The 26,025-nt window shown below is 43.9% G+C and overlaps 1 protein-coding gene and 1 non-coding gene across 2 annotated transcripts in view; one reads left to right on the forward strand and one right to left on the reverse strand.

The window, feature by feature from the left end:
• Nucleotides 1–26,025, reverse strand: part of ALG14 (ALG14, UDP-N-acetylglucosaminyltransferase subunit) — a 99,844-nt gene that overhangs the window by 3,926 nt on the left and 69,893 nt on the right. The window lies entirely within an intron of this gene.
• Nucleotides 23,077–23,148, forward strand: TRNAY-GUA. The gene has a single exon. It is a non-coding gene; the product is annotated as a tRNA-Tyr (tRNA).

A 26,025-nucleotide genomic window follows, 5' to 3' on the forward strand; every position in this document is an offset into this window, starting at 1 on the left:
AGTACAGGGCTTCCCTTGTGACTCAGTGGTGAAGAATTCGCCTGCCAGTGCAGGAGACATGGAAGTGATCCCTGATCTGAGAAGATCCCACATGCCACAGAGCAACTAAGCCTGTGTGCCACAACTACTGAGTCTGTGGTCTGGAGCCTGAGAGCCGCAACTACTGAGCCCACCTGCTGCAACTACTGAAGCCTGTGCGCCTGGAGCCCAGGCTCCCCAACGAGAGAAGCCACCGCAGTGCAAGGCCAGTGCACAACCGGAGAGCAGCCCCACTTACTGCAGCTGGAGACAAGCCTGCAAGCAAAGCAGACCCAGCACAGCCAAAAATTAACAGATGTTTAAAAGTACATATCCACACGTGTTCCATTCAGTATCTGGTTGGCTGCGAATATATATACACACACACACACACATATGTATTATATATTATATATATATATACAAGCTGTGAATATATTGATAGAAATGTCTGGAGATAGGGGCACTGGTGGGAGATGCTTTAATAACCTGCCATGGACCAGAAGCAGAGACTGTTAAGGTAAAAGTGGAAATTCAAGGTATTTTGTTTGTTTGCCTCTGTTGTATCTTGATTTTGAGGTACCTTACTGCAAAAAGCCTAGGAACAATAAAATCACAAAACCCTAAACCAAATACTAAAAAAAAAAACCCTTAAAACTTAAATGAAGGAAAGCTTTTAATTACATACAGGTTTTAAATCTGAGTTTTACAGAAGCCTTATTACTGTTGTTGTTCAGTTGTGAAGTCGTGCCTGACTCTTTTGGGACCCCATGGACTGTAGCCTGCCAGGCTCCTCTGGGAGTTCATGGGATTTTCTAGGCAAGAATATGGGAGTGGATTGCCATTTTCTTCTCCAGGGGATCTTCTGGACCCAGGGATCGAACCTGTGTCTCCTGCATTGCAGGTGGATTCTTCACTACTGAGCTACCAGGGAAGCCCTTACAGAAGCCTAGGTAAATATTGAAAAATTGTGGATTATGGAGTTTCTGTTATTCAACAAAGCATATCAGAAAGACTTATTTCAAGCAGTAAACAAAACAGAATTTACTGAGACAGCCTGGGGAAAGAAGATTTTAAACAATATAATGGTTGAAGTTGTCTTTTTAATTAAAAAAAAAACACAGAAATACTCTTTCTTATTTTTCTCTTTCCTAAAATACAAATTCTCAGTATGGGTGCAGGGTCATTACTATCTTTCTACCTCACTATCTTGTACACTGCTTATGAGCAGGGTCAACCTCTAGTATAACCTATGCTGTGCATGTATGACAAAACAGGCACTCATTAAATTCTGCTGAAGGAAGGAATAAAAAGACATATTGAGGGACAAGGAAGCTGGAAATCATTTGCCTGTCATATATGAAGTCAAAGGCTCCTGTTGCCAGATTCGACCTTGTTTGTAGCTCTATCACACACATTCATCATGAGCATAAAGGCTGTGACTTGACAGCTTAAAAATTCTTTTTTTTTTTTAACCATCTCACATCCATTGCCTTTTCCTCAGGGGAACCACTGTACCCCTTGCTCTCAACTTAAGTGCTTGAACAGAGTTGAGTTCACACTCAACTACAAGGAGAGGCCATATGACTTTAGTCTGACCAAAGTGAAAAGTGAAAGTGAAGTCGCTCAGTTGTGTCTGACTCTTTGCGACCCCATGGACTGTAGCCTATCGGGCTCCTCCGTCCATGGGATTTTCCAGGCAAGAGTGCTGGAGTGGGTAGCCATTTCCTTCTCCAGGGGATCTTTCCAACCCAGGTCTCCCGCACTGTGGGCAGATGCTTTACCATCTGAGCCACCAGTGAGAGCCCTAACTTTCCCTGGCAAAAATCATTTGTTCAGGGAAGAGCATCCAATCCAGTGAGAACCACAAGACACAGCAGGACATGTGTTGGGGCTACTAAGAGAGCAGTACCTTCTCTGCTGTACTGGCGCCTAGGAGAATGTGGGCCTGGCACTGTTAACATCACTCTTGCCACCACCTGGAGAGCTGAGAATGAAGCCATCACACAGCACAATGGAGCAGAGCTGAGGGATGAAGACAGGCCAGGTCCCAAAGGCAGCATTTAAGGTCCATGAAGCCAGCTGTGCCTGAAGGAAATCATATCTAGTCCTAGGTTTGTCAGGCGTGCGAGGGAATACATTCCATTTTTGCTTAAGCCAGTTTGGATCAGGACGTCTGTCACTAGCAATAAAAAGCATCCCAACTGACACAGTCCTTTATTTTGTCTAACTTATTGCCTAGCCTCTGATTGCTTACAGCGCCAACTGGTAGGTGCTCATATGGGCCTGCTGGATGAATTAACAAATCAATAAATAAATGTCTCTGAAAGCAGGAAACCCAAGATATAGATATACTAAGGATAATGTAAGTTATGGGTCCATAAAACAGAAAGAGGTGAGGGCTAATATAAACATGAAGTCGTGAGGGTAGATGATCCAGATCAAGGATTAAGAGCAGTTACAAAAGGACTGTTGTTCCAGAGATTTGGGTCACCACAGGTCAAGGCCTGTTGGTTGAGATATGACACCGGCACAGGCGTGCCAACATATATTTAACTAGGGTAGTCTGAATTTTACTCCTAGCCTAGTACGAACCCCATACACAGAATATGGGCCAAGACCTTTGGGGTCCTAGGTTGGTTTGAAGGTCAATGAGGGTGATCCAAGGATATGAAGGTAAGCTTGAAAGCCAAATGAATTGAAAGTTAAAGTGTTAATCACTCAGTCACGTCCGACTCTTTGTGACCCCATGGACTGTAGCCCACCAGGCTCCTCTGCCCATGGGGTTTTCCAGGCAAGAATACTGGAGTGGGGAGCCATTCCCTTCTCCAGGGGATCTTATCGATCCAGGGATGGAACCTGGGTCTCCTTCATTGGCAGGTGGATTCTTTATCATCTGAGTCACCTGAAAGCTAGATGTGTGTAAAAGTTAGTCGTGTCTGACTCTTTGTGACCCAGTGGACTGTAGCTGGTTAGGCTTCTCTGTCCATAGGATTTTCCAGGCAAGAACACTGGATTGGGTTGCCATATCCTTCTCCAGAGGATCTTCCTGACCAAGGGATCGAACCTGGGTCTCTCGCATTGCAAGCAGACTCTTTACCATCTGAGCCACTGGAGATGCCCCACAGAGAGCCCAATTATGGCTGTAATCTGAAAAGACTGGACAGAAAAGCAGATTCCATCTCTGAGACCATGGCCTGAAAACTACCCTCTTGCACAACGTCTTGCTGGTGGAGGTGGAAGCTGGAGAGAGCTAAAGAACTGCAGGAACACAGCTGCAGGCAAGGTTTTACTGAGCTTCCAGGGCCACGGATAAAGCTGGGGGGAATTCAAACCTATTGTCAAAGCTGAGCTGGCTCAGCAGGTAGTCTTTGGAGGTCACAGGTCCTGTCAAAACCAACACTTACATGTATAGGATATTGGTTCCACTGTGCAGATGAGGGAGGGAGTAAATGCTGAGGCCTGGGACGAGTCAGGAGACACAGGAAGAGCTCAGACGTGAGGCTTCCTATGAAGCCTTATAGGTAGGGTGCTTAAGAATTAACCTGAATAAGAAAACCACAAGGCGACCTGGCTAAACCGACAGAGACAAGATCTTCAGATTTGGCTAAAAGAAGAGTAATGGAAACCCTAGAGATGGTTATGTCAGTGAATCACTGAGCTAAAAGGCAGGGAGGGGAAAGTGAGCAGGGGAGAGGGGGAGCTCACATGTGAAGTGGGGCTGGGGAATGGCTTACAGAATGGAATGAAGGAGCTGTACATGAACATGAAGATCGGGAGAAAAGAGTAAGAATTTAGACTATTTAGCGTAAGATTGGTTTGGGAAAAATTGTACTGAGAACATGGCAAAGGTTAAAAATGGTGGCGCAGGAAGTCTACCATCACCAGATTTTCTTTTCAATATTTATAACTTCCCAGCTCAATGTGAAAAGTGCAGAAAAGCATAAAGTAAAAAATAATCCTTCTAATCTCATCAATCTGTCAACATTTTGGTGTATTATATATACATTTATATTTCACTATAAAATATGTTCATGTATGCACATATATAATTCTGAGAGCTTACATATACATATTATAAAGTTCTTTTCAGTTATATTTTTGTGTGTTGTAAAAAGTTTTTAAAATTCATGATTTTTAATTACTGCATATATTTAATCCTATGGATATATCATAATTTATCTAACTATTCCTTTATTGTTGAAAATTCAGGCTGACTCATTTTTTTTCTTTTTGCTATTCTAAATCATGCTGTTATGAACATTTTGTATATAAATCTGTGACCCCTAAGGCTTTCATTTTGCATTAAACTATATTCCAGAGTTCTTGCTGAGTGAGAGGTTAGAAGAAACAGCTTCAAGGACTTAATAAGGAAGTTGTAGAAAGTTTAATAAAACAACTGTCCTGAATTGGGGATGGGCCATGTGGCCTTTTATTTCGCTTTTTTGTTCTTGTCTGGAAACAGTGATTTCCCACTGTAAGAGTTGGGGCAGCAGGCCGAGCCCAGCTCTCACGGCACCAGTGAGATACCCTGTCTGCTTCCCCTCTGCAGCCAGTGGATGGGCTGTGACTTGACCCGATGTTTCTGCCTAGGTCCAACCAGGATCTAGTGGTGCAGAGAGGCAAGGCCAAGGAGAATCTGTTCTGGTGGCAGAGGAACCACTGGCAGAATCTGGCATCCAGGACCGGGGGCCAGCTACACCGTTCACTGTCCAGCGGTGATGGTGGCACTGCCCCTCCAAAGCAGCCCTGAGGTTCTAGCTGCTCGGCTCCCCCGCTTGTCCCTCCATGCTTACTAATCCTCCTTCATTAGCTTTCCCAGTAACTCTCAGCGCTCTCAACAGTCTTTCACTGAATTCTTTTTCTGTTTCAGCCAGCCAGAGAGGATTTTTATGGTTCGTTAACAAAGAACCTGATCGGTCTGGAAAAAGACAAAGGTTTTGAGAGCAGCAAACTCAGAGTGAGAGAAGGAACAGTTCACGTCAGAACAGTCGCAGGATTTCCGCGGGCAGGGCTCCGAGCGCTGGCCCGCGTGCACAGGAAGAGGCAGAGTGAGACATGGGTGAGGATGCAGAGTTGGAAAAGGTCAGGGTGAGTGCTCTGGCATAGGGAAAGGACACTCTCAAGTCCTCATCTCAGGAGCAGAGGAGGGCAGGAGCAGTGGAATAAAAGCCTCAGAAAACTGGAGAGAGAAGCATCTGAGAGTAATCAAGAGGGTAAGGGAGAAAATGCAGTCAGAGGGCAGGTGGTCTGTAACACGTAGAGGATATCTTCAGAGGACCGGAAGGCCGGGGGCGGGAGTACAGCCTGAGCAAAGGCAGTGCCGAGTGTTGGTGCTCACTGGAGGTGGACAGCCAAGAGGAACTGGACGCAGAGCAGATGGGATGACGTGTCTGCTTGGCTCACACTGTGGTACACTGCATTTCTTCTTTTTTATGTATATTTAATCATCTGAGTAGTAACAGTTCAATAGGAACTTCTAAACATCAAGACCCACATGAAATAACCAAAGAAAGCCACATGCAAAAACCCAAAAGAATCACTATTCATGAACTTCAAGGCCTCTTACAATTCTATTGCTAACACACAGCATTTTCAGAGTTGTCATCATTGTGTACATGGCATTTTGAGGTCTATTTTTCCGAATATATCACTTCTTCCATTCGATGTTTGTACACGGGCATCAGCTGCTTCCCTGCTTGAACATGTCACAGTCCACTCAGGCCCTGCCCTACTCCTCTTTACCCAGGCATCGCTTTCATCTTTTAAATCATTTCCAAAAAGGTTAAGTTATAAATCATTTTTATCTAGGCTAATGGCTTATGGTATAAAGACAATGAATTTGTTAGTTCCTCAAATATCAGTTACTTCCATTTTGTTTGATAACAGCTCAAGAAAACTGTTCCCAGTGTAAATTAGGTTCCTGGACCCAATTCCAATGTGTGTGTGTGTATGTATAGGCTTCCCCACAACAAACAATGCTATGGACACCAACGGGTTGTCCTACTGTTTAACTTAATTCTAACACTATCTACTCTGATATAGAATCACATTCCACAGGTTAATGGCTCAGTCCCCAAGACCACCCTCCCCTTCAGATGCCTGTCACAAACTCAGATTGTTACTCACATTACTGACCAACTGGCTATAAATCAGAGGTTCCCATGACCCACTCCTTGAGGTCGAGTCACATGCTAGAATGGTTCCAGAAATCAGAAAAACCAGTTTACTCACTAGTTTATTGATTTATTATGAAGGATATTAAAGGTCACAAACCAATAGCCAGAAAAAGAGACACACAGGGTAAGGTATGGGGCAAAGGTGTGGACTTTCCATGCCATTCTCCCTAAGTCTGTACGTGTTAACCAACCTGGAAACTCTCCCAACTCTGATCTCTTGAGTTTTTACGCTGGCTTCATTACATAGTCACAATTGATTAAACTACTGGCCATTGGTGACTGATCCATCCTCCATCCTCTCTCCCTGCCAGAGGTAGAGGCTGGGGGTAGGGTGGGAGTGGGATTGAAGTTCTGACCCTTTAATCACACAGCTGGCTCCACTGGCAAGCAGCCCCCATTCTTGAGTGCCTTCCAAAAGTCATCTCATTAACTTAACAAGGCACCTTTATCACTGTCATCACTTAGGAAATTCCAAGGGTTTTAGGAGCTGTGAGTCAGGAACAGTGGACGAAGACCAAATATATACCAAAAATATTTTGGTGATCTGAAAATCACATAATCATATAATGTAAATGTTGGTCCTGTAGTATCTTGTTCAACTGATAAGTTCCTAATACTGACACCCCAATGTTGATTACTCCCAGTCAACCAGAGTATTCTTGCTCATGCTGCATTCACATAATCCATCAAGAAGCCTCAAGGTGCTTATGGACCAAGGCTTTGCAATCACACAGGTTTGAGCTGTCTGCTTAGTAGCAATGTGAATAGGGACAGACTGCTTATTCATTCTATATCTCAGTTCCTTCACTCACAGATTCATTTGTTCAAGAAATAGTTATTGAGTAAGGATAATATGCCAGGTACTGTTCTGGGTATTACGGATATTGTTGTTTACTAGTAAACAAAAGCCCCTTCTCTCATAAAGTTTACATTCCAGTGGGAAGACAGAAAACACGAGGTACACATTTATATAATATAAAGCAGAAGGGGACAGAGACACATGGAGGTCAAAGGAGACCTGAGAGGAGGTGACTTGGGGGCTAGTAAGTAATGAAGTGGCACAGTATTTTAGGTAAACCAACTAGAGCAAGATGGAGGAGAGAGGATGTAGACTTCGTGGACGGACCATAAATCGGGGCCAATAAAAACAGTTTGGGAGGTTGGGGAGGGTTGTGGGCTTGAGACTGATTATAATTTAACAGAGATGACAGGTCCAGGTGACTCTTTCAGGGGCTTCCACCTCTTGTGGTGAATAAAGTAAATGGAGACATATATAGGGCATGATGAGACTGTCCTGAGGGTCCTTGCTAATGTATTCTCCTTCTTGGGAGTTAGAGATGGTAAGGTAGAGAATGTTGGGGTGCATTAGCAGCACATTGTCCCAATCACTGGACCGCCAGGGAAGTCCCCAGGTTAAGCTGTTTTATCCTTGTGTGGGAAACCAGACTTCCCAACATTCCGCAACCATCCTGATTTGTTGGGTTTGGGTTGAGATACAGAGGTGGAAGTTAAGCATGTGAGAGATGCACAGACAGTAGACACCAGTGTCCCCTCACAACTCCAGGATGTTCACCAACAGTTTCAATGCATGTCGGTAAGACCTTACCGACCCAAGGCTCCACATAATTTGGCCACTCCATAAATGTTTATGGCTCCTGTGACTGTAAGTACAGAGTAGGCAAAAGAGCTCAAGGGGGACTTCCCTGGTGGTGTAGAGGTTAAGACTCTAAGCTTACACTGCAGAGGGCACAAGTTCCATCCCTGATCGGGGGAACTAAGATCCCGCATGCTGTGCAGCATGGCCAAAAAAGAGTCCAGAGGTTGTCAGTGCCCACACTGGAGAGGCATTTCATTGCCTTGCCCTGATGTATTTATAAAAATAAATACAAAGGGGCTTCCCTGGTGGTCCAGTGGTTAAGAATCTGTCTGCTAGTGCAGGGGACACGGGTTCAATCCCTGGTCTGTGAAGGTCCCCCATGCCTTCATTGTGGCATGTGGTAACTAAGCCACAACTACTGAGCCCACCGGCTTCAATGACTAAAGCCCAGCACTTAAGAGTTGAAACATGTAAAATATCATGGAAGAAACGAGTTGCCAGTCCAGGTTCGATGCACGATACTGGATGCTTGGGGCTAGTGCACTGGGACGACCCAGAGGGATGGTATGGGGAGGGAGGAGGGTTCAGGATGGGGAACACATGTATACCTGTGGTGGATTCATTTTGATATTTGGCAAAACTAATACAATTATGTAAAGTTTAAAAATAAAATTAAATTAAAAAAATAAATAAATAAAAAAAACAAAAACCTAAAAAAAAAAAAAAAAGAGTGCAGGCTCCACAACGAGAGAGTAGCCCCTGCTCGCCACAACTAGGGCAAGCCTGCACGCTGCAGCAAAGACCCAGCACAGACAAAAACAAATAATTCTTTTAAATAAATAAATACATAGATAAAATCAGTACTTATTATTATTTTTTTTAATCTGAATGGTTAAGCTGTGCCTTCTTTGCATCATCATTAAAGATCACTGTCAGGCTAGCCAAACATTGTTTTCCAAAGCTTCCTGGCTGATTCTACTTTCAGTTGAGGAAACTGAATCTTTTAGTTTTCCTGTTCTCTGGGCCAAATGGTCAAGGTGACGATTTCCTGACTTCTTGGTCTTTTTTTGTTTTCATTGTATTTTCAACACTCTGAAATGTTTACATGGAGGCCTTTAAGTCCTAGTAATCCAGTAGTTTTTCCTCTTGTTTTCCTCACACCATATACTCAGAAGCACCGATTGCTAGTGCTGGGTGCAGTCTCGGGAGTCACTTAGGTTCAGTCCTTGCCCTCTAGCTTGAGAAGGGAAGGGAAAGATCTCGATACTCACAGGGATGCTACTACTTGCCAGGTGCAGAGCCTAAGTGTGGCATTCTGCATAATTATCCCACTTTAACCTGGCTGAAATGCAGAGCAATTAAGTGACCTATGAAAGATCAGACAGCTGAGACTCAAACCAGCTTTAGAAGACAAGCCTGGGACTCTCTTGTCCCTCATCAGGTCCAGCATTAGTTGGAAGTGGGCTGAAAGCAAGGCAGACACCAGGGCACAAACAACACAGGGAGCTGGATTGAGGCAAAATTCTGCCAATAGATGTTCATATTTTATAGCTTTAATTGAGAAATTAGTGACAGACTATAACATACCATTGGGCTACGATGGATTGCAAAAGCTTTTCAGCAGATAAAATTGGGGGGTAGTGGTGGAAATGGTTAACATTTTCAAAAGAAAAGGGAGTATCCTTTTTAAACAGGAAGGACTGGCTTGAATTCAAAGCAATTATATAATTCCTGACTTCTGTCAAGGCCCTCTCTCAGGCAGATAAGTGATATTTTATTCATGATCCTTCCCTAATTTCTTTTACATGAACCTATGTATAAAATTTCTGTCTTGCTGAACTGAAAACTACTCAGCAGTTTTCCTTGGATAATTTCCTTTATGTACAGATTGTATGTACAGTAATAAAAGGTTTACAAGTTTTTTTTTATAGAGGATTATCTAATTCCTTAATTCCAAGCTGAAAGGATAGATAGAAACACTTGTTTGCAAGTTTCTGGTTGTGTGTATGAGAGAGAGACAGACATAATACTCAAAGACAATGAAACAGAGGCGAGAAGACAGAATTCAACAAAGTGAGACGCATTAGGAAGCTGTACCTTATTGCAGCTTAAAGAACATGGTATTCTAGAGCTGAGCTTGGATTCCACACCTAGAATCAGAGGTTCAGAGTTCTCCAGAGAATATGTGCTTCATTCCGTGCAGTCAGAGATTCAAAAGGCATTTCTCTTTGTCCACCACGCATCTATCTAGATCCTAGCATTGGTGCCCCTGACTCCATTGGTAACTTGCAGGAGCAGAATGACACTGCTTATCAAAATCAGTATCTTTTGGAGGTTTTTCTTGCCTTCAAGCTTAGCTGAATTTTGCTAAACTTGTTTAGGAATGTTCAGCTGTACTAACAACTCTCTCTTATTATAGACTGAGAAGACAGGAGTATTGGTAGAAACTGAGAGAAGCACTGGGTTTGCCCCAGTTCTGTTCAGAGAGGGACCCTTTAAACCAGCAAGGAGAGAAGCGACTCCATGTTAGTATTTCACAGCCCTCCGCATCACATTCTCCCAGGGGTACTTGTCAAAAATGCAGATTCTTAGGGGAGGGAGAGGGATGGACTGGGAATGTGGGGTTAGTAGATGCAAACTATTACATTTAGAATGGATAAACACAAGGTCCTACTGTAGGGTGCAGGGAACTATTGGGTTGACCAAAAAGTTCATTTAGGTTTGGTATTTATTTAGGTTTGGTATCTTACAGAAAACCCAAATGAACTTCTCAGCCAGATCTCCTGGAATAAACCATAATGGAGAAGACTATTTAAAAAAAGAATGTATATGTGTGTGAAACTGAGTGACTTTCTACTGCAGAGATAGATACAATATTGTAAATCAACTACATTTCAATTAAAGTGAAAGTGAAAGTTAGTTGCACAGTTGTGTCTGACTCTGGGATCCCACGGACAGTGTAGCCTGCCTGGCTCCTCTGTCCATGGGATTCTCCAGGCAAAATACTGGAGTGGGCTGCCATTTCCTTCTCCAGGGAATCTTCCTGACCCAGGGACTGAATCTGGATCTCCTGCATTGCAGGCAGATTCTTTACCAACTGAGCCACTATGGAAGCCTGATATATTTGAATTAAAATGAATAAAAAATTCATATTCTTTCCAAATCAGAATCTCTGGGTCTGGGGCCCAGGAATACGCATTTTAAACATGCTCCCAGGTGTTTCTGGTACAGATTAGTGCTTGGAAACCTCTGCTCTGCACTACAGGAAGGGGGCTGGCAATCTACATAAGCGTTGCCTCATCTGTCTTCCTGCGAAGGGGTCTGAGTGTGCTAAAGGAGAAGACAGCGTGGAGGGGTGGCGGGGGGAGGAAACGCGGGGACTGGTGAGCCATCAAAGGCCACTCTCTCTCTCTCATCCTGCTCAGAAACCACTCTGGGGACAAGGAGCTCAGTTGAACTCATCTGGAAGAGCTTTTCAGTGAGCCTGAGGCTCCTAATAGCAGTGAGAACTGCCAGAAATTGAGGAGCTCTGCCAGGACGCCCCTCTTTCCCTCCACTGGCTAGGCTTAGAGATCAGCTCCTTACACAGGGAGCACCCCTGGTTGGATCCTATCTTAGAGACCAGAAGTTAACAAGTTAACTCTTTAATTATCTAACTCTTTAAAAATGGTAAGTGGACAACACTGTGAGGATAAGGACAGGCTAAAGAGAAGGAAGGCACCTGAGGGCGGGCGGAAAGGGACACTGATGAGGAAGAAGGCAAGGCGACATAAGCTCTGCCACTCTGTCTCCTTTGCTGCCAAGAGGCCCCATCCCAACAAGCAGTGTCTCTGCAGACGTGGGGAAGGTTGCTCGTGCTTCTTGGCATCACAGCCGGGTCTTTTGGGGGTGGGGGGTGGGCTGGACAAGCAAAGCCTCAGTGGTGGGGCTCAGCCTGTCAGTAGCACTTGGGGCGGGGGGGCGGTCCTTTGCCACAGTCATCTTAAGGGCAGGGCAACAGGTTTTGATTCAGTAGATAATCTCTGAAACATCTTGGTTGACCAAAAGTCAAATTTTGTTAAGAAGAAATTCTTAGCTACTATGGAGAGAAGACCAAACCTTCAGGTTTTCTCATTCACATGTGCTCTCTCCTCAGTTTTTGAAACAAGTTTCTGTCTTATGGTCAACAAGATGGGGTATCTGAGGCATTGACAGTCCAGGGAAAGGGCAGTGATGAGAGCGTGGACCCTGAAGCCAGACCACCTGAGAGTGAATCCTGGCTCTACCGCTTTCTACCCTGTGACGCTGGGCTAGTTATCTCAGCTCTCTGAGCCTCAGTTTCCTCATTTGTAAAAATGGGGACTGAAGTCGGGCTTTCCACATAGTGTTACAGCGATGACTAAGTGAGGCAGAGTCTGCCAAGCACTGAGAACTCAGCAAGTTCCTTGTGTATATTTGCTGCCATTATATATTTTTTTAATCTCTCTGCCTAAGGCTGCTTCACAACAGTGACCAAAAGAGGGGTCTCAGAACTGGAGTGGGGACAGAATCCTTGTGTCATCTGTAGCTGATGCTCTTTCAAGATCAACAGTGGCTCTTTTGACCGAATTGCAGTCTTCCCCCTCCTGCAAACCCTGCCCAGGGCACCGTTGGGCCATGGTCCAGGCATCTTCTGTTGGGGCAGCAGGTTCTCGCAGCCTCTTTTAAGAGCCTTTTAACGGAAAAGGTGGTGGGCCCTATTTTGTTCAGTTTAGCTAATAGGACAAATAACGTACACTGGACAACTTACTGGTAGGGTTTCCCAGGGCAAGATTGCAAATAAAATTCGGGTACAGGGACAGTCTATTCTAGGGTATAAAATGGAATTATCTTCACCAGGATTAAATCATACTTCCTGCCTGTGGCAGAGCGTTTCCAGGGAGAGTACGCGCCATGCAGCTCTTAACGCTGCTGGTTCATTGTTGCTCAGACTCCCCACCCCCACAGGCTGTCTCACCCCATTCAGCCTCCCCCGGCCCGGCCCACCACGGTTTCAGTCTTTGAAAGAGAGCTGGGTGTGGAAACAAAAGCAGGCTCCCTTTGGTCCGGGAAATGTTGGCAATGAGAATGCTGGAGGGGAACTGAAGTCAGGCACTCACACATGTGATAGATGCTAACTTCAAATTTGATGTTAATCATAATCAAGCATGTTTAAAGTCCATGCTGTAATTCTAATTAACTGTCACCAGCCTGTCACAATGGATGGTCTCATCCGTATGACTCCATTAGGATATTTACTCATGAATTCAATAGTTTCGTCCTGAGCAGAAGGGTAGCAGAGTACAGTGACGAGAGCATAGATGCTGCAGCCTCAAGCTATCCGGGTTTGGATCCTGTTTCTGCCACTTAGTGTCCCTCATACTTTGGGCAAACCAATTTTCCCTCCCCTTATGCCTCAGTTTTCTTATCTGCAAAATGGGGATAAAAATAGGATATGGTTATTGTAATGATTGAATGAGTTAACACATGTAAAGTCTATGAAAGTTAATAAACGGAAACCTCAGTTAAAATTGAGTTGGGAGGCCAGAAGGTTCTCACGCCCTATGAAGACAGAGCAACAGGGAGAAGACAGACTCCTCTTCTTGCCTGGCAAGAGCTCAAAACCCAGCCAATGAAAAGCCACTATTCTTCGAACTCTCAATTCCTCCAACAGACTCTTTGTTCACTATCACCCTCCCAGCTTCCTCTCCCCCTCTTTAAGAGAGGTTCCCTCTTCTTGTGGCCTGGCAGCAGGGATTTGCACATGGCTCACCCATGGTTACTTCAGTTCAGTTAAGTCGCTCAGTCATGTCTGACTCTTTGTGACCCCATGGGCTGCAGCATGCCAGGCTTCCCTGTCCACCACCAACTCCCGGAGCCTGCTCAAACTCATGTCCATCAAGTCAGTGATACCATCCAACCATCTTATCCTCTATCATCCCCTTCTCCTCCTGTCTTCAATCTTGCCCAGCATTAGGGTCTTTTCCAATGAGTCAGTTCTTCACATCAGGTGGCCAAAGTATTAGAGCTTCAGTTTTAGCATGAGTCCTTCCAATGAATATTCAGGATTGATTTCCTTTAGGATGGACTGGTTTGATCTCCTTGTAGTCCAAGGGACTCTCAAGAGTCTTCTCTAACACCACAGTTTCGAAGCATCAATTCTTTGGCGCTCAGCTCTCTTTATGATTCAACTCCCACATCCATATGTGACTACTAGAAAAACCACAGCTTTGACTAGACAGACCTTTGTTAGCAAAGTAATGTCTCTGCTTTTTAATATGCTATCAAGGTTGGTCATAGCTTTTCTTCCAAGGAGCAAGCATCTTTTAAAACTATGGTCGCAAAAAAACCACAAAAAACAAAAAACTACGGTCGCAGATCCTCAAATGGCAATTCTTTGCTGATCCCAAGTAAACACACTTTTGGAGAAGTACCTGGCAGTCTATTTGTTTACAGTCAACAAGTATTGTTTTTATTTTGTTTTTTAACTTATTTTTTAATTGGAGGATAATTGCTTTCAATGTTGTGTTGGTTTCTGCTGTACAATGACATGAATCAGTTATAACTATACATATATATATCCCCTCCCTCTTGAGCCTCCCTCCCACTCCTCCCCCATCCCTCCCCTCTAGGTCATCACAGAGTACCAGGCTGGGCTCCCTGTGCTATACAGCAGCTTCCCACTAGCTATCTATTCTATACATGTTAGTGTATATATATCAATGATACTTTCTCAATTTATTCTTCCCTGTCAACAAATATAATGATGCTTGGCGTTTTTCTTGGCACTTGGGTTTGGGAAGACAAGTAAGCCATTGGGGAGCCTACAATCTAGACACATGGCACTGTATTCAGCCCTTATCAACAAGCACTTTGCACAAAACAGGTGCCCAAAAAAAGTCTTAGGGGAGCTGGCAGAAATACTGATTCACTGCTGGGTCTCTAGTTTTCCTCAGTTTAATATATCAAAATACTTCAGAAAAAATAATGGCTTTATACACTGACTCTACAAATATGAACAAAACCCTTTAATAGTATGTCATTAGTTAAAAACTCCTTGCTCCAATATTGGGTCTTTAAAAACTATGAAATGGAAGGAAAACCTTTCATCTTGAAACAGAGAAAATAGTTTTCCATTGTTTTGTGTAACCAGTTAGAAAACTAAAATGTATGTTCACCACAGATATGCCTAATACTGCTCTGTTGTGATGGGAACAGAGTGCTCTGTTCAATTAGTACCCTACTCCAGTACTCTTGCCTGGAAAATCCCATGGACGGAGGAGCCTGGTGGGCTGCAGTCCATGGGGTTGCTAAGGGTCAGACATGACTGAGCGACTTCACTTTCACTTTTCACTTTCATGCACTGGAGAAGGAAATGGCAACCCACTCCAGTGTTCTTGCCTGGAGAATCCCAGACGGGGGAGCCTGGTGGGCTGCTGTCTATGGGGTCGCACAGAGTCGGACACGACTGAAGTGATTTAGCAGTAGCATGGACATAAAGAGGCTTCTCAGGAGGCGCTAGTGGTAAAGAACCTGACTGCCAATGCAGAGACACAGGAGTCTCGGGTTCAGTCCTTGGGTCAGGAAGATCCCCTGGAGGAGGGCATGGCAACCCACTCCAGTATATAGTCTTTCCTGAAGAATCCCATAGAGGAGCCTGGTGGGCTACAGTCCACAGGGTCGCACAGAGTTGGACACAAATGAAGCTACTTAGCATGCACACACACAGGGATATAAAAAGGGATTGTTCCAAAGCCAACGAGTCATTCCTCTTTCCTTTCCCTTCCACCTTGCAAAAATATTCACTGATCTTTTCTTGTTTACTGTTTTTAGATCTGTTTCAAAACTGAAAAGTTCTGTAACATCCTATGAAAACTGACTAGAAGGAGAGAGCCTGTCCCAAGGACTGAATTCCCTCCATCCCAGTCAATAAAAGAATGCAATTAAAAAAGCCCAAAGAAGAAAACTGTTCACAAAACAAAAAAATATCTAGCTTAGTATCCACCTAAGAACTTTTGTTAAATCTGTTTTTTTGAGGGAAAAACTGAAATAAGGCTTTATGTGTCTACTATGAGAATGGCTGACATAATTATGCGAGAGGCAGGACAATCTACAACTCCACAGCATTCTTGATAGTGCCCCCCCCTCCCCGCACCAAAGCCCCCAACTGACTTAAATTCTCTGGCTTTCTTTTTCTTCCTCTCTCTTTCCCATCAGTGGAAGGCATATCTCGGTGTCACGCCATACCCTGCTGCTTTATCTTGCCAGAGGGCTCCCTCTTGGGAAACTGGTCCAGCCCCTCTTGCTGGCCAAGTTCATCTGTCCTTTGGCTTGGTCTCTCTCAGGCTGAGTTTCCCATGTTAACTCTCTAATCCTGCTTGGGAAGGGCAGCACTGCATTTGAATTCTTATAATTCTAACTTTATTTGATAGTTTCTTTAGTATTTATTTCTTTGGCGGTGCCAGGTCTTAGTTGCCACCTTCGTTGTACTGAGGTCTGAGTCGTGGCACGTGGGATCTAGCTTCCGGACCAGGAATCAAACCTGCCCTTCCTCCACTGGAACCTTGGAGTCTTAGCCGCTGGACCACCAGGGAAATTCCTGTTTTAACTTCAGAAAAGAGCCCTTTTACCAGATACATTTTACTCCTCGGCCCTCCGCCCCGGCATCCTGACCCTGCCAATTCTACTCCTGAAGGCCCTTAAATCTGGGTGCTGCTACTTGGCGTAAATCGATTTCCTCTCACCTGGTTCACCTCCTCCCTGTTCTCCCAGGCCTGCCTTCTCCCCTGTTTCATTCCCATAGCGCTGCTACGTGGCATTCACCTACAGTACAAACCTGACCGTCTCAGCTTTTGTCATCAGTGGCTTCCTGCTGCCCTCAAAAAAAGTCCAAGTACCCTGAATTAAAAGTTATTCCCTAAAACTATCTTTACTGTTTTCCTTCATCACTGTGGTTTCCAGGCTCAGCTGAATTCTTTTCTACAGTAATAAAGAACCTCATGAATATTATTTAAGTTAATATAACAATAAGTGTGAGGAATCAAAACAAACATTTCCCATGTAATATATCTGCTTGTAGCCATAAATTGTACTTTGGTGACCCTTCAAGAACAACCAGTTTTTGTAGTTCTAAAGTAGATTTAATTGTCTCTAATGCTTCCTTTTTCCAGATTAATGAGTTGTGTAACACGTACACCAGGATTAGAAATGATTTGTGCTTACTGTGCTTTAGGACCAGTATTCCTGCTTTTTATTTCCACTTTTTTTGTTTTTTAAACAGTAGTGAGGAGGGGAAAAATGACCAAACGGGCTCAAAAAGAGAAGATAAAGAGGACAACAAAGATATATCAAGCCACTGAGTGACTAATTCTGCTTTCAGCTGGTCCTGATCAAAGGGTGACAGCTAACAGGTATTCATATTCTTCATAAACAGCATCTCATTTCACCTTAGTCCCCACAGCCACAGTAAGAGATGGGTATGATGATTCATATTTTATAGGTGACGAAACAGACTGGCAATATTTATTTTGCCTGTTATGGTAATCACTGGTTAGGTACAGAGCTTAGAGTTAAGGGCGCGCTCTCAACCCTCCTGTTTCCCTGGAGGGAAGGGAGTTTCCAGGTCCCAGGAGGGAGGGGTGAAATCTCCTCTCAGGCTCCCCACTAGGTCCTTCCCCGTGGGAGGAGTGGCCTGCCTATGGGTGAGGTCAGGAGATGAGGATGCACCATGCCCCTGGATTTCTTCACTCTCTTCTCAGCCTGTCTGTCTTCAGCATCTATCCTCTATACCTGGCTTGTGTGCTGAGTAGAGAAGAGAGGCGGGCCTAATGCCTAATTCAGCAGAGAAGTAAACCCATGGTGGCTGCATATGTTAGCCACATCCTCTAATCTGGCTTCCATCAGTTGATAAAGCTGATATTTTGATTTCTACTGTCTTATTTCCCAATTGGCTAGGAACATAAGAGAAGAAGACAGAAGGTAATTAATTGGTTGCCTAGAAGGCATATCGGAGAAGGCGATGGTACCCCACTCCAGTACTCTTGCCTGGAAAATCCCATGGACGGAGGAGCCTGGTAGGCTGCAGTCCATGGGGTTGCAAAGAGTGGGGCATGACTGAGCGACTTCACTTTCACTTTTCACTTTCATGCACTGGAGAAGGAAATGGCAACCCACTCCAGTGTTCTTGCCTGGAGAATCCCAGGGACGGGGGAGCCTGGTGGGCTGCCATCTATGGGGTCGCACAGAGTCAGACACGAATGAAGTGACTTAGCAGCAGAAGGCACATAATAGGCACTTGATAAACATTTGTCAAATGAATGAATTTGTCCAAGGCCACAAAGCTAATAAACCGCAGAGTAGAGACTTGAATCCATGTCTGTCAGAAAAGCCCACAGTTTTCTAAAATTTCCCCTTCAGTGCTTCTTGTAGAGTGTTCTGTTTCTAGGCTTCAGCTCATGCTTTAGCATGGCTGCCAGGAAACTGGAAACAAAGGCTAGTGTAGGCATTAACGGCCTTAAAAACAAATCTGCCAAAGAATTTGGCTGACAATCTGTCTATAATGTGACCATGGACAAGTTCAGTCTGTCTGCCTGCTGTACCATGGGCTATTACAGACTGAGCCCACGGGTACATGAAGAGGGACCCCAAGGATGAGAACAGCAGTGGAGGCAGCACCAGCAGTGCCTGTAACAGACTGGGCAGGAGAGAGGAGGGCAGCCAGGCAGGAAGCAGGATGTGCACAAAAGGGGTGGGACAAGGGCCTGGGGACCGAGACAAGGAAGGCCCCAGGGACTTAGCAGGGGATGGCGGGTGGGGGATGGGGAGAGAGCAGGGGAAGGAAAAGTGAACAGAAAAATCCCAGAAAAAGAACAAAAGGCCGCAGAGACGGGAAATAAAAACATGTTCAAACAAAGAGTATAAAGCGGAGACAGATAAAAGAACAGGAGTAAATCACTTGCTATGAAAATAGCCACAAACTGATTTTCCATTCCATGTCAAGATGATGAGAAGTGAGGGCTGTCCTGTGTGCCAGCAGCCTTCAGGAACTAAGAAATAAAACACCCAGGTTGAAAATAGTTTGGGGAGCCAGAGGATGACAAGATTCCTCCTGCAGGCAGAAGTGAAATGAAAGGAATGCCAGCATCTTCTCCCCCTTCTCCCCACCAATCCCCACTCCGGTCACAAAGGAGGGGGAGCTGCTTGGCTGGCAACCACGGATGAGCTCAGCAGGGACCCTGTTCTGACTGAGCTAATAGAGTTAGTTTTTAAGAGAATCTGGTGGAACTCAGGATTGTGTGTTCACAAACACCATATTAAAAAAACAGGGTCATCGCTGCCTTTCAAGCAGTTTTTTTCAGTCTGTTTAAAGGCCGGGTTTCGTCTTTTTTTCCCCTCACTAGAATAGCACACAAAGACTTCTCTGACACACTGCATCCACGGCAGATGAAAGTGCTTAAGTGTGAGTGAAAGCAACAATGTTCAGAGTGACATTTACTAGCTGCAAACAGTGAAATCAGAGCGCTCCAGTTCATGGAGATTAAATGTCAGGCTTTAAACATTTAGCAGAGTATTAGCTATGGAAGTTTTTAAAATTTAGGATTTGGTCTTACACTGCAAGCAGCACTTAAAGGGTTTTTAAAGCAAATAGTTGAGTCATAAGCTGAATAAGAATATACATTTTGTACTGAAGGTGGGACAAGTGCAGGACAGTCATGGGGTTTGGCTCAATGATGCTAGAGGTGGTCGCCGGTCTTCATTCAGATAAGAAAAAAGTGACATTCCCCACATTTCACGTTATGGAAACTACAAGTCAAAATCCAAAACACAGGAGTTTCTAGGCACATAATTTTCCACAGTGGGCATAGACTTTACAAGCCCAAGGGTTTTTACATTACTGTTTCAGGATGAATGCTTTTTAATACACCTAAAAAAAGTCAGAGCTGAAAACTGATTGCTTTTTTCTTTCAAGAATATTTTCCATGGATAAATTTATGCATGATAAAATTGTCTATAAGTGCCAAATATAACATCCGTTTGAACATGACTAAATAATAAAATCTCCAAATCTGACAATATCAGCAGTCCGTGCTTCCTTCATTCAAAACAGCTGGTAAGTACCTCCTCTATTTTGCTTCTTATGAGGTGCTGGACAGATACAAAGCCAATGAAAATGGTTAACATTTCAAGCTTTGCTCTAAACACTTTGTAAGCAGTATATTATCCCCATTTTACAGATAAGAAAAACTGGGGCTTCCAGAGGTGAAGGGCTTTGTTCAAGACCACAGGACTGCTAAGTCATGCAGGATTCAAACTCTAGCCCTTGACTCTAAAGCCTGAGCAATTACCTTCTACTCAAGGAACTCTTACTCTGACAGGCACATGAACAAAGTTTAACACAAGAAATGATACAACAAAGATATCAACAGAGACACAGAGTGGGTAATTCTATCTGAGATCTGGGACCAGAGGAGGAGACATTTCAGCTGAGTCTCCATGTATGAGTAGGAATTTTTCAAGTTGAAAAAGGTAACAGTTACTCTAGGCATAAGGAGCTACACTAAGATCATGGCATCTGGTCCCATCACTTCATGACAAATAGATGGGGAAACAATGGAAACGGTGACAGACTATTTTCTTGGGCTCCAAAATCACTGTGGATGGTGACTGCAGCCATGAAATTAAAAGACACTTGCTCCTTGGAAGAAAAGCTATGACAAACCTAGACAGCAGTATTAAAAATCAGAAATATTACTTTGCTGAAAAAAGTCTATATAGTCAAAGCTATGCTTTTTCCAGTAGTCATGTATGGATGTGAGAGCTGGACAATAAAAGAGGCTGAGTGCCGAAGAATTGATGCTTTCAAACTGTGGTGCTGGAGAAGACTCTTGATAGTTTCTTGGACTGTTAGAAGATCAAACCAGTCAATCCTAAAGAAAATTAGTCCTGAATATTCATTGGAAGGACCGATGCTGAAGCTGAAGCTCCAACACTCTAGTCATCTGATGAGAAGAGCTGACTCACTGGAATAGATCCTGATGCTGGGAAACATTGAAGGCAGGAGGAGAAGGGGACGACAGAGGATGAGATGGTTGGATGGCATCATTGATGCCTCAATGGATGTGAGTTTGAGCAAGGTCTGGGAGATGGTGAAAGACAGGGAAGCCTGGCATGCTACAGTCCATGGGGTCGCAAAGAGTCGGACACGACTGAGAGACTGAACAACAATGGGGCTACACTACTCCAAAATGGAAGGCTTGGCATGCCAATGGAATGCTTAGAGTTCCTGAGCATTTGAAGGATGGTGATCGTGGAGGCCAGAAAACAAGGGTATTATAATAGAAGAAGATATAAGGGAGGTTGGAGCAGGGGAAAGAGAGGGTCCCTGAGTTAGGACAGGCAGAAGTGATGGTCTATGACCCACCAGATGTGCACAGTGAGGGAGATGAATCTGCAGTGGCTAGCTTTTTGGATAACTGTAAAGACTGAGAATGAAGAAGGTTAGGAAAGATTGAGGAGCGAGGCTAGAGAAGAGGAAGATGATTTCTTGTTCAATTTCAGAAAAGCTGAGCTACAGCTACCTGAGGGACATGTGGGCATCCTCTCTACTACATTCTCTACTTTAATAAACACTGAGAACCTCTTGTACCAGGTACTGTGCATGCTAAGTCGCTTCAGTTGTGTCCAACTCCTTGAGACCCATGGACTGTAGCCCGCCAGGCTCCTCTGTCCATTGGATTCTCCAGGCAAGAATACAGGGAGTGGGTCGTGATGCCCTCCTCCTGGGGATCTTCACGACCCAGGGATCAAACCCATGTCTCATTATGTTTCCTGCATTGGCAGGCAGGTAGGTTCTTTACCACTAGGCCACCTGGGAAGCCCCACCAGGTACTAAGGGAGTTAAAAAAAGGACAAAACTGAGTCTTGCCTTAGAGTTCATGTACTGTACAGTCTGGCTCTCAATGGTGGTAATGATAAGGGAACGGATAGGGTTGTTTCTGCTTGTTACAGTGACCAAGGGGTGGTACTTGCATTTAGTGGACAGGTGCCAATGATACAGATATTCTGCAATATTTGGGTTTCAGTCAACAAGCCCCTGTCCCCCATCCCATTGGTCATCTGGATGGGTGACAACCCATTTACAATCACCTGAAGGAAAAGGCAATGGTGACCCACTCCAGTACTCTTGCCTGGAAAATCCCATGGATGGAGGAGCCTGGTAGGCTGCAATCCATGGGGTCGCGAAGAGTAGGACACGACTGACTGACTTCATTTTCACTTTTCACTTTCATGCAGTGGAGAAGGAAATGGCAACCCACTCCAGTGTTCTTGCCTGGAGGAGCCCAGGGATGGGGCAGCCTGGTGGGCTGCCATCTATGGGGTCGCACAGAGTCGGACACGACTGAAGCGACTTAGCAGCAGCAGCAGCACAACTTAAAACCTAACTCTGTTTTACATACAAAAACAAAACTTTTTTACATATTTTATATATACACTGAAATCTTATAAGTTGAATTACCAAGGAAACTGAAGGAAGACTGTTATACATTGTGTTGTCTGGACCTTTGCCAGGACAACTCATTACTTAAGAAAACTACATCATGAGTTGAGGGAGATGAAAAAATTTGGAAGATGGAAGGTGGTGATGGTTACATGACAAAGTGAATGTACTTAATGCCACAGAACTGTACACTTAAAAATGCTTAAAATGATGCATTTTATGTTACACATTTTAAAATAAACAAGTTATAAATTGAAAAGAATTAAAAAGGAAAGAAAAAGAATACTGTATCATGGGAAGCAAACACATTCCTAGTTTGTTTGTTTTTTTTGAGTTACTGATGCAATGTGCCTACACCAGCCTGCAGCACAGCTGCCCTAATAGTGCTGCTCCCGCATTCCACATCCATCTACTTTACTGTGTTTCTTGGTGTGGTCATTCCTGGAGATTGTGTGAAATATGTAACTTGAATACAATTTGTTTTTCCTTTTAATTGCCTTAATATGAGGGCTGGAGAATGGCATGGCAACCCACTCCAGTATTCTTGCCTGGAGCATCCCATGGATAGAGGAGCCTGGTGGGCTATACAGTCCATGGGGTCGCAAAGAGTTGGACATGACTGAGTGACTAAGTGCAATATGAGGGCATTATAGTATATTTTTGGAATTGTGTGCTGCACAGGTGGGTTATATTAATTATGAATTTCACATAGTTAAATGTGAAACTATATGCATTATATTTTATGTGTGTGTGTGTATATATATATATATGTAAAATATTAAAGTGCTTCCCTTGTAGCTGAGTTGGTAAAGAATCTGCCTGTAATGCAGGAGACCCAGGTTCAATTCCTGGGTTGGGAAGATCCCCTGGAGAAGGAAATGGCAACACACTCCAGTATTCTTGCCTGGAGAATCCCATAGACAGAGGAGCCTGGCAGGCTACAGTCCATGGGGTTGCAAGAGTCAGACACAACTCAGCGACTAAATCACCACTATATATATTATAACATATATTTGTTATAATATATAACATGTGTTTGTTACAATTTATATATATTATACTTGTTATAAAGAGAATACAATTAGGTTGAAAGAATACAATTAGGTCTGACTCTTTGCAACCCCATGGACTGTACAGTCCATGGAATTCTCCAGGCCAGAATACCAGAGTGGGTAGCCTTTCCCTTCTCTAGGGGATCTTCCCAACCCAGGGATCAAACCCGCACTGCGGGCGGATTCTTTACCAGCTGAGCCACAAGGGAAACCATTAAAAGAATATAATCAGGTTGAAAGTTGAGAATCACTAGTGAGAGACAGACAGGTATAAACAGAATTAAAGCACAAGCGAAAGCATGGCAGTACTTCAGAGAGGTAAGAGTACAAAGGGAGAACAAGGGGAAGAGATGCTACTGGCCATGGTGGGCCTGGGAAGGCCCACGGTGTAGGTCTGATGTGAGCAGGCACTGACTGACAGCCTCTGTGAGAATAATTTCAGAGATGTGGGGCTTGGTATCTGTCTCCAGTGATATCCATTCCTTTTGACATGCCTTTGATTTTTATCAAGTTCTTTTTGATGATGTTCTTCCTGTATCTCCCCTCAATGCCCCTTGTTCTTGGAGGCTCCAGTAGGCAAAGCACGATGAATCCTTAGCCCATCCTTAGCGTCTCTTCCAGAAACTGAAAACTGTGGTCTCTGTAATACTTTCTGGTTAATCTTCTCTTCTTTCGGCTAAATCTCCGTACTTCCTCCAAGTGTTTCTCATATAACTTGGTTTCATATTCCCTTACCATCTGGGCCATTTTCCTCGGAACATGCTCCAATTTGTCAGTGGCCCTTTAGAAGTGTGGTGCCTAGAACTGAATGTGGTTTCCAGCACTGAAATATATAACTATATTTCCTAATATCCACCCTAAAAGGGAAAAGTGTTGTTGCTCCACACAGTGAGATCAGGATGGGGGAGGGAACAGGGGAGATCTATCTTAATCCTCAATATATCACCAGTATTGAAAAAAATTTTCCTTTCTTTTGTTTAAACATGTTAAATCTCAGTTTTTAATAGTCACAAAGAGAGTGCAGATCTCAGAGCTATTTTTTTCTTTCTAGTTTGTTTTTGTCTTGAGGATTAAATGAAAATGTGGGTTTGGCTAATAAATACTAACATTTATTTTTATTTGCCAATAGCATCTGTTTACCACCCTCCTGTAGTCATTTCTTGTCTGCCCATGTCCCAGGTCTATCGAAGATTGGCAAGTATGCTGCCCATTCTAGGGGCTTGGCCTGTAAGTTGGAATCAATATTTCTGTATTAAGCATGGATTTGGTGTGTGCAGAAAGCCCCTGTATTCCTGTATATCTAGTGAATGTCAGCTTGAGCCCTACCATGCATAATTCTATCCAGGCTTCTGATTTTTCATCCCATTTTGGTCTGAGAATGAAGCCCTGCAATAACTTGACTGGCTCTTACCATGCTGTCCCTTGGGACTGAAACAGCACCAGTTCATCTCCTCATTGTAGGTATAAGGACTCTTGAACCCCAGTACACCATCCACTGGTCTGAGTCTTTGGAAGCTATGCAGAACTCTGTAGAAGAACATCACTCTGATAGAAACACTAGCTTCCTATCCACCCTGAATGCAAAGACGTCAGTGGATTGATCAACAAATAGGGGACTGGTTAGCCTCAGAAATTTAAGCCCTTGATGTCACATCAACTGGCTGCCCATGTCTCAGTATGCTTTTGCAGTGGAACAGAGCAGCTCAAAGGTAAGCTAGGTGAGGGCTGGGTTATTTGCCTATTTTGTTAGTTGATGTACCCCAAGCCCTCAGAACGCTGTTCATACTGCTTAACAAATATTTGCCGAATGAATTAATGAAATGACCTTATGTAGCAGACATCTCGGAGAAGGTAACGGCACCCCACTCCAGTACTCTTGCTTGGAAAATCCCATGGACGGAGAAGCCTGGTAGGCTGCAGTCCATGGGGTCGAGAAGAGTCGTACACGACTGTGTGACTTCACTTCCACTTTTCACTTTCTTGCCTGGAGAATCCCAGGGATGGGGGAGCCTGGTGGGCCGCCGTCTATGGGGTCACACAGAGTCGGACACGACTGAAGCGACTGAGCAGCAGCAGCAGCAGACATGTATCTTTGTTTTGCCCAGTATTCCCTTCTTTTGTGAACTGCTGCTTGATGGTGCTGCCAATAATGAGACTGAACAAGCTAGTAAATGGGGTTATGAGTACTAGATTCCCTACAGTTTAAGCAGGTATTTGTACTCCTTCCTACGTCTGGAGAATCAAGGCATAGTGTCAGGAGGTTTGATGAATGCGAGTGGTACATTTTGCAGGTAGATCATTCAGAGGCTAAACTTTATGTGAATCTCCATCACAAAACTCAAGGCAACAAGATAAAATCTATCTCTAGTGAGAATACGCTTATGTTTCTAATATTGTTCATCTTTGTAACTAATCAAATACTAGTCTCAGGATATATCTTACTCACATTGAAATAAATTTGGGGTGAAACTTTTTCAAACTTATAATGATGGAAGAAATACAACTTTTATAAGGTCAGCTATACCATGATAATGCTGTTTAAGGTTTCTCAGAAAAAAATAACCTGTGAAACATGGCAAAAATGCATACTGGATTAAAATGACCCAATAAGTGGGGAGTGGGAAGAGAGTGTTATTAATCTGTGAAATATGGAAAAAAATTACATACTGGATTAAAACGACCCAG

The sequence above is a fragment of the Bison bison genome, unplaced genomic scaffold (assembly GCF_000754665.1).
Source record: "Bison bison bison isolate TAMUID 2011002044 unplaced genomic scaffold, Bison_UMD1.0 scf7180017864466, whole genome shotgun sequence".
NCBI classification, from domain to species: Eukaryota; Metazoa; Chordata; class Mammalia; order Artiodactyla; family Bovidae; genus Bison; species Bison bison.